This window comes from Triticum dicoccoides, chromosome 6B (assembly GCF_002162155.2).
Source record: "Triticum dicoccoides isolate Atlit2015 ecotype Zavitan chromosome 6B, WEW_v2.0, whole genome shotgun sequence".
NCBI lineage: Eukaryota > Viridiplantae > Streptophyta > Magnoliopsida > Poales > Poaceae > Triticum > Triticum dicoccoides.
This window is the reverse complement of record NC_041391.1, coordinates 40,876,151-40,884,949: the sequence shown is the minus strand read 5'-3', so window position 1 is coordinate 40,884,949 and position 8,799 is coordinate 40,876,151.

Sequence of the window (8,799 nt, the reverse complement as noted above, 5' to 3'; positions counted from 1 at the left end):
TTCGAGGAAAAGGAATATCAGACGAAGTCAAAATGGAAAGAAATCAACTGGAGAAGTTATTTTTGGAAGGAAATCAACCCAGGGAACTTGGAGTGCACGTCAGGGAAGATACGGGCTACCCACGAGGGTGGGGGTGCCCCCCTGGGTGCGTCCCCTGCATCGTGAGCACCCCGGAGGTCCACCGACGTACCCCCTGCACCCATATATACCTACATACCCTAAAACTTCCAGAACATAACCTAGATCAGGAGTTCCGCCGCCGTAAGCCTCTGTAGCCACCAAAAACCAATCAGGATCCTGTTCCGACACCCTGTCGGAGGGGGATCCCATCACCGGAGGCCATCTTCATCATCCCGACGCTATCCATGATGAGGAGGGAGTAGTTCACCCTCGGGGCTGAGGGTATGTACCAGTAGCTATGTGTTTGATCTCTCTCTCTCGTGTTCTCTCTCGTGTTCCCTCTATGGCATGATCTTGATGTATCCCGAGCTTTGCTATTGTAATTGGATCTTATGATGTTTCTCCCCCTCTACTCTCTTGTGATGAATTGAGTTTCCCCTTTGAAGTTATCTTATCGGATTGAGTCTTTTATGAGAACACTTGATGTATGTCTTGTCGTGATTATCTGTGGTGACAATGGGATATCATGTGCCACTTGATGTATGTTTTGGTGATCAACTTGCGGGTTTCGTGACATTGGGAACCTATGCATAGGGGTTGGCACACGTTCTTGACTCTCCGGTAGTAGCTTTGGGGCACTATTTGAAGTACTTTTATGTTGGTTGGATGAATCTGAGATTGTGTGACGCATGTCATATAATCATGCCCACGGATACTTGAGGTGACAATGGAGTATCTAGGTGACATTAGGGTTTTGGTTGATTTGTGTCTTAAGGTGTTATTCTAGTACGAACTCTTTTATAGATCGATCCGAAAGAATAACTTTGAGGTGGTTTCGTACCCTACCAAAATCTCTACGTTTGTTCTCTGCTATTAGTGGCTTTGGAGTGACTCTTTGTTGCATATTGAGGGCTTGTTATATGATCTATCTATGTTATTATTGTTGAGAGAACTTGCACTAGTGAAAGTATGAACACTAGGCCTTGTTTCCTACCATTGCAATACCGTTTACGCTCACTTTTACCGCTCGCTACCTTGCTGTTTTTATTATTTCAGATTACAAAAACCTTTATCTACTATCTATTTTGCACTTGTGTCTTCATCTCTTCGCCGAACTAGTGCGCCTATACAATTTACCATTGTATTGGGTGTGTTGGGGACACAAGAGACTCTTTGTTATTTGGTTGCAGGGTTGTTTGAGAGAGACCATCTTCATCCTACACCTCCTACGGATTGATAAACCTTAGGTCATCCACTTGAGGGAAATTTTCTACTATCCTACAAACCTGTGCACTTGCAGGCCCAACAACGTCTACAAGAAGAAGGTTGTGTAGCAGACATCAGTCGGTGATGGGGACGACGACGGGGATGATGCAGGGGCTCCTTGATTTCTGCAAAAACAAAATATAAACAAAAACATTATTATCGTCATCTTAAGACTTAGTGAAACTCCATAAGCTACATTTAACTATTGTATTCAAATTTACTTACAATTTCTTATTCTATTCAAATTTACTTATTCAAATTTTCTAAAAATTTCCTATTATATTCAAAAGACCTACATTTACTTATTCAAATTATTCTATTCAAATTTACTAAAAACAAAAACCTACATTTTAGAAAAACTAAAACCTATTTACAGAAAGGGGGAGGAGGAGTGTGGGAGGAGGCCGGAAGGAGGGGGAGGAGAGAGCAGGAGGGGGAGGGGGCCGTCGGAGAGGGAAGAGGAGGGGGTGCGCCGGCCGAGAGGGAGAAGGAAGAGGGTGCTGCCGTCGGTGGAGAGGGAGGAGGAGGGAGGGATTGACCTTGGGTTGGAGGAGGAGGACGTCGACGGCGGCGAGGGTGACGGAGGCGACAAGCGACGGACGCGAGTGTGAGGGGGAGAGTGAGAGGACGCGCGCAGGCCGGTTATTTGGATAAGGGCCCTTAGTGGTAGCGCTTGTCTCTAAAAAGCGCTAGTGCTAACATCTGTAGCAGTAGCGCTTTCTGAAGAAAAGCGCTACTGCTACAAATTTTAGCAGTAGCGCTTTCTGAAGAAAGGCGCTACTGATAAGGCTAAGAATGTAAAAAAACAAAAATACATTGGTCTTCAATGATCTTTTTGTGTAGAATCTAAAGTGTCAATAGGAATCTTCCCCGATTTAAGAACCGGCGAAGACTTCTATTGCGGCCACAGATCCTACACATAGAGTTTAATGAAGACCAAGTGGTTGTGATGGTTTGAGAAGCACCATATTTAAGGTGATAAAATTCTTTTCGCGGAGCGAGGTGGGACTAAACTTTGGCCTAGGAGGGGGGGACTGAACTTATCAGTAGCGCTGGTTGGGGAGATGCATAGTAGTAGTGCTTGCTAAACATGAGCGCTACCACTATCCCTAGCATACCTGGAACGGTCTATCAATTGTCGTAGTAGCGCATTTTATAGGCTCACCGCTGCTGCTATGATCATAGTAGCATCGCCCATGCTGCCCAAGCGCTACTGCTATGTAGCAGCAGCGCTTTCCTTGAACAAGCGCTACTGGTGAGCTCCTATGTGTAAGCATTTCCCTCGTAGTGATAGGTTCAAACTCTGTAACCCCTCTCCTAGATTAGCAAAACTACCAGAATGACCTCCTATGCTGACAACTTCGGCATCGAACCAAATCCCGTCGGCATAGAGCTATGCCGATGGCAGCTGTCGACATAGGGTCATCGGCGTAGATCAAGTCGGCATCTCTTTGTCAGACCGTCAGCATAGTTTCACCATGGGCAAATAAAACAGACTGAACCGCCCGTCTATAGCCATTCGAACACGTGCCGACATCTGCAAGTGCCACGTGGTAACCCTATGCCGAAGGCTTTTCCGTCGGCATAGACATGCCACATGTCATCACCTGGGTACTCCTAGTGGCAATCCATGCCGATGACAAAGCCGTCGGCGTAGTTTTGCTTTTTTTTCTTGATTTTCTTGTTTCTGCCCTGCAAATTTAAGTAGCTGCACGCCCTAATAGCAAAATATATAACAAGGATGCACATATGTATATATGAAATGGAAATGCTTCTAAATAGGAAATAAGAAACTTTATTAATAACTTGAACAATTACAAAGAATCCAGGAGGTACAATGTATTAAAGAATAAAATAAACAAAAGACCAAAAGCTAAAGCCTAGCTAAACCTCTACTAGTTCATCTTCATGATGTTCTTCATCTTCTCTTCTTGATCCTTAACATGAAAACAATCAATAACAGAAAAGAATTTGGATTATAGTTAAAAATATTGCATTTACCAAGGGGAAATGCATTGTTGTTTGAGCTAGTGGATCAGGTATTTGGAACTGGTCCAAACCCTTGATTAGGAAGATCCAAGAGGAAACCAGCAAGGTAAGTGACCAAGTATACATTTTAGAGATAAATAGCACAACATATATGGTTAAGTGTCCAGGAAGATCAGAAGCAATAGATCCAGTGCATAAACAGTCATTGATGACAAAGGAATAGACAAGCTAGGAAATACCAAATGAAATAGGAATCGGCCATTGCGAAAGTAGCAGACATACGGCCAGATTGGAGAGAAGAAGAAAAAGGGCGACTCTAGAATATCGGATAGAACATACAACTTTTTTTGTTCAAGTACTATAGCAGGAAAACTGCTTTAGCTAGAATTTCCATTCGACGCGATGCTTGGATCATCCTCTGTGTGGAGCACGATGATCCTAGGCACTTGGTCCACCAAGCCAAAGCACTCGAGGCGTGCAAACACTGCCAGCATGAACATGGTTTCAAAGTTCAAACTGAAATTCACTTTGGAATACGGTTTCGATGGGATGAAATGAAGCCAAGATTAGCCGGGGCAGTACCAAAAACAGGACCAGCAGCAAGGATTATTGTATCTTAATTTCTCAGCATCTCTTTGAAACAAGATTAGTTTCTCGCGTCTGGGCTGGCTGACAGTGCTCTCGTGAAGGGAGCTAGCACCTTCAACTCACCTTGTTCATCGGGCACATCGACAACCCTGATCGTGAGCAGAATGTCATCAGGGCCATGCCTGGTGAACATGAAGCAAGTTTGTGCCTCTATACTTGCAGGTGATCCATGCACTGGACTTGTATTGGCGCCTGAACACTAGCTAAATCAGTGGTTTGGTGATTTTTTTAAAGATAGGGGTTCCCCATTACATTACCCCTACTGAAAGAGCAAAACAAACTACTGCTCAATAGATTCAGCAAGGGGGAGATTTAGTGCCAGGCGATGCGAAGTAGCTCCCCACGACGCGTGTCTAGTGTGAGGATGAATTGCCTTAGGAGCGGTGTTTGAGTGGCGTAGCAGAGAACAACCCATTGATGAAGAAAACCGGGAAGCTTCACAAACATGCAGCTCATGCCCTTCCAAGTACGTCCCTGGAAACAAAAATCAATGCTCAGTCTTTGAAGTACTTTTATGTTGGTTGGATGAATCTAAGATTGTGTGATGCATATCGTATAATCATGCCCACGGATACTTGAGGTGACAATGGAGTATCTAGGTGACACTAGGGTTTTGGTTGATTTGTGTCTTAAGGTGTTATTCTAGTACGAACTCTTTTATAGATCGATCCAAAAGAATAACTTTGAGGTGGCTTCGTACGATACCATAATCTCTACGTTTGTTCTCCGCTATTAGTGGCTTTGGAGTGACTCCTTGTTGCATGTTGAGGGCTGGTTCTATGATCTATCTATTTTATTATTGTTGAGAGAACTTGCACTAGTGAAAGTATGAACCCTAGGCCTTGTTTCCTACCATTGCAATACCGTTTACGCTCACTTTTAATGCTCGCTACCTTGCTGTTTTTATTATTTCAGATTACAAAAACCTTTATCTACTACCTATTTTGCACTTGTATCTTCATCTCTTCGCCGAACTAGTGCACCTATACAATTTACCATTGTATTGGGTATGTTGGGGACACAAGAGACTCTTTGTTGGTTGGTGGGTTGTTTGAGAGAGACCATCTTCATCCTACGCCTCCAATGGAATGATAAACCTTAGGTCATCAACTTGAGAGAAATTTGCTACTGTCCTACAAACCTGTGCACTTGCAGGCCCAACAACGTCTACAAGAAGAAGGTTGTGTAGTAGACATCAAGCTCTTTTCTGGCGCCGTTGCCGGGGAGGCTAGGTAAGGGGTACTCACACTCCGTCACTAAGCTCTTTTTTGGCGCGGTGAGTGCTTGAAGGTATATCCTTAGATCTTGCAATCGAATCATTTTGTTTCTTGTTTTAGCACTAGTTTATTTTATAAAAGAAAATTACAAAAAATGGAATTAAGTTTGTCTCATACGCTTTATCTTTTTAATATCTTTCGTGAGTATGATGGAAATGAAAATTGTGCTTAAGTGCTAGAAGAAGAACTACATAGAATACTTGGCATGAAATATGTGAATGATGAGCATGATTGCAATGTTGTTAGTATGAATTCCTTGAATATCCATGATGCTAATGATATGCAAAGCCACAAGCTTGGGGAAGCTATGTTTGATGGAGATGATATTTTTTGTCCCCCAAGCTTTGATGAGCAAAGTTATTATGATGAAAGCATGCCTCCTATCTATGATGATTATTGTGGTCACACGTATGCTTTAAAGAATAATGATAACCATGGTACTTGTCATCTTGATCTTAATTTTCAATCATATGATAGTTATTTTGTTGAGTTTGCTCCCACTACTATTCATGAGAAGAAATTTGCTCATGTAGAGAGTAGTAAATTTTCTATGCTTGTAGATCATGAAAAGAATGCTTTAGATGATGGTTATATTGTTGAATTCATTCATGATGCTACTGAAAATTATTATGAGAGAGGAACATATGCTTGTAGAAATTGCGATAATATCAAGTGTCCTCCCTATGTGCTTAAATTTTTGAAGCTATGCTTGTGTTACCTTCCTATGCTAGTTGATTATTGTTCCCATAAGTTGTTTTCTCACAAAATCCCTATGCATAGGAAGTGGGTTAGGCTTAAATGTGCTAGTCATATGCTTCATGATGCTCCCGTTATGTTTCAATTCTTATCTTTTATGTGAGCATCATTGCCATCATCATGCCTAGCTGGAAAGGCATTAAAGAAAAGCGCTTGTTGGGAGACATCCCAATATTTATCCTTTCTGTTTTTGTGTGTCCACATGATTATGTTACTGTAGTAATAATGTTTTATAGCTTTTGTTTCAATGAAGTGCCAAGTAGAACCTTTGGGAAGACTTGGGTGAAGTCTTTATGATCTTGCTGTGAAAAACAGAAACTTTGGCGCTCACGAGATTAGCTGCCATTATTTACTGGAGAGCTCTTTTAGGTTGATTCATTTTTCAGATGATTAATAGACAAATTCCTCAGGTCCAGCAATTTATTTCAGAATTTTTGGGGTTCCAGAAGTATACGTTTGATACAGATTACTACAGACTGTTCTGTTTTTGACAGATTATGTTTTCATTGTGTTGTTTGCTTATTTTGATGCATCTATGGCTATTATTAAGTGGTATGAACCATAGAGATGTTAGAATACAGTAGATATTACACCAATATGAATTTAGAATGAGTTCATTACAGTACCTAAGTGGTGATTTATTTTCTTATACTAACGGAGCTTACGAGTTTTGTTTTGAGTTTTGTGTGGTTGAAGTTTTCAAGTTTTGGGTAAAGATTCGATGGACTATGGAATAAGGAGTGGCAACAGCCTAAGCTTGGGGATGCCCAAGGCACCCCAAGGTAATATTCAAGGACAACCAAGCAACTAAGCTTGGGGATGCCCCGGAAGGCATCCCCTCTTTCGTCTTCGTTCATCGGTAACTTTACTTGGAGCTATATTTTTATTCGCCACATGATATGTGTTTTGCTTGGAGCGTCATTTTATTTTGCTAGTTTTTTCTTGCTGTTAGTTAGAATAATTTTTTGCATCTTTAGTTTCAATAAAAAAGGTCAAGGATAGCCTTTGCCATGTTTATTTTGCTAGTATACATGTTGCTGTTTGAAAACAGAAAGTTTACCGCTGTTGAAAAAATTCCCTAGAAACTTCAGAGAATGGTATAACGTTGAATCATTTTGCATATTAAGCTCTGATAAATTTATTACAGTGGGAATTTTAGTTCATAATTTTTGGAGTCAGGGAAGTATTGTTACTCTTGCATTCTTTACAGACTGTACTGGTTTGGCAGATTGCTGTTATGGTTGCATTGCTTGCATATGTTTGCTTGTTTAATGATTCTATTTGAGGATAGGAGTGTTAAATATGCAGAGGCATTTAGTATTCAATGTTGAATAATAATCTTAGTGATTAGTTACAGTAGAAGATGATAAGGTTTTGCATTGGTTTATACTAACCTATCTCACGAGTTCTTGTTGAGTTTGTTGTGAATGAAGCTTTCGATAAAAAGAAGAGAAACCATGATATGAGAGAAATTAAGGAGACATAAAAGTTCAAGATTGGGGATGTGCAAGGCACCCCAAGACAATATTTCAAGAAGTCTCAAGCATCTAAGCTTGGGGATGCCCCGGTAGGCATCCCACCTTTCTTCTTCAACAATCATCGGTTAGTATTGGTTGAGCCTAAGTTTTTGCTTCTTCACATGAGTTGTGCTATCCTTGCAATGTAGTTTTCTTTAGCTTTGCTTTCTGTGTGAATAAAGTATCAAGATTTGAAATTCTTTAATGAGAGAGAGCCATACACAAATTGGAATTTGCTAGAATAGTCTTTGTGCTTCACTTATATCTTTTGAGCTTGATAATTTTTGCTCTAGTGCTTCACTTAGATCTTTTAGAGCACGGTGGTGGATTTGTTTTAAAGAAACTATTGATCTCTCATGCCTCACTTAGATTATTTTGAGAGTTGTTAATAGCATGGTAATTTGCTTAATATTAATATACTTGGCATTCAAGATATGTGAAACTTTCTTTTGAGTGCGTTGAATACTAAGATAAGTTTGATGCTTGATAATTGTTTTGAGATATGGAGGTGATAATATCAAAGCAATGCTAGTTGGGGTGATTATGAATTCAAAGAATGCCTGTGTTGAAGTTTGTGATTCCCGTAGCATGCACGTATGGTGAACCACTTTGTGATGAAGTCGGAGCACAATTTTATTTATTGATTGTCTTCCTTATGAGTGGCAGTCGGGGACAAGCGATGGTCTTTTCCTACCAATCTATCCCCCTAGGAGTATGCGTTTAGTGCTTTGGTTTTTGATGAATTCTAAACTTTTGCAACAAGTGCATGAGTTCTTTTGATTAATGTTGAGTCCATGGATTATACGCACTCTCACCCTTCCACCATTGCTAGCCTCTCTAATACCGCGCACTTTTCACCGGTATCATACACCCACCATATACCTTCCTCAGAACAGCCACCATACCTACCTATTATGGAATTTCCATAGCCATTCCGAGATATTTTGACATGCAACTTTCCACCGTTCCGTTCATATGACAGACATTACATTTGTCATATTGCTTTTTGCATGAACATGTAGTTGACATTGTATTAGTGGCAAGGCCACCTTCATAATTTTCATACATGTCGCTCATGATTGATTGCACCATCCCGGTACACCGCCGGAGGCATTCATATAGAGTCATATTTTGTTCTAAGTATCGAGTTGTAACTGTTGAGTTGTAAGAAAAATAAAAGTGTGGTGATCATCATTATTAGAGCATTGTCCCAGTGAGGAAAGGAT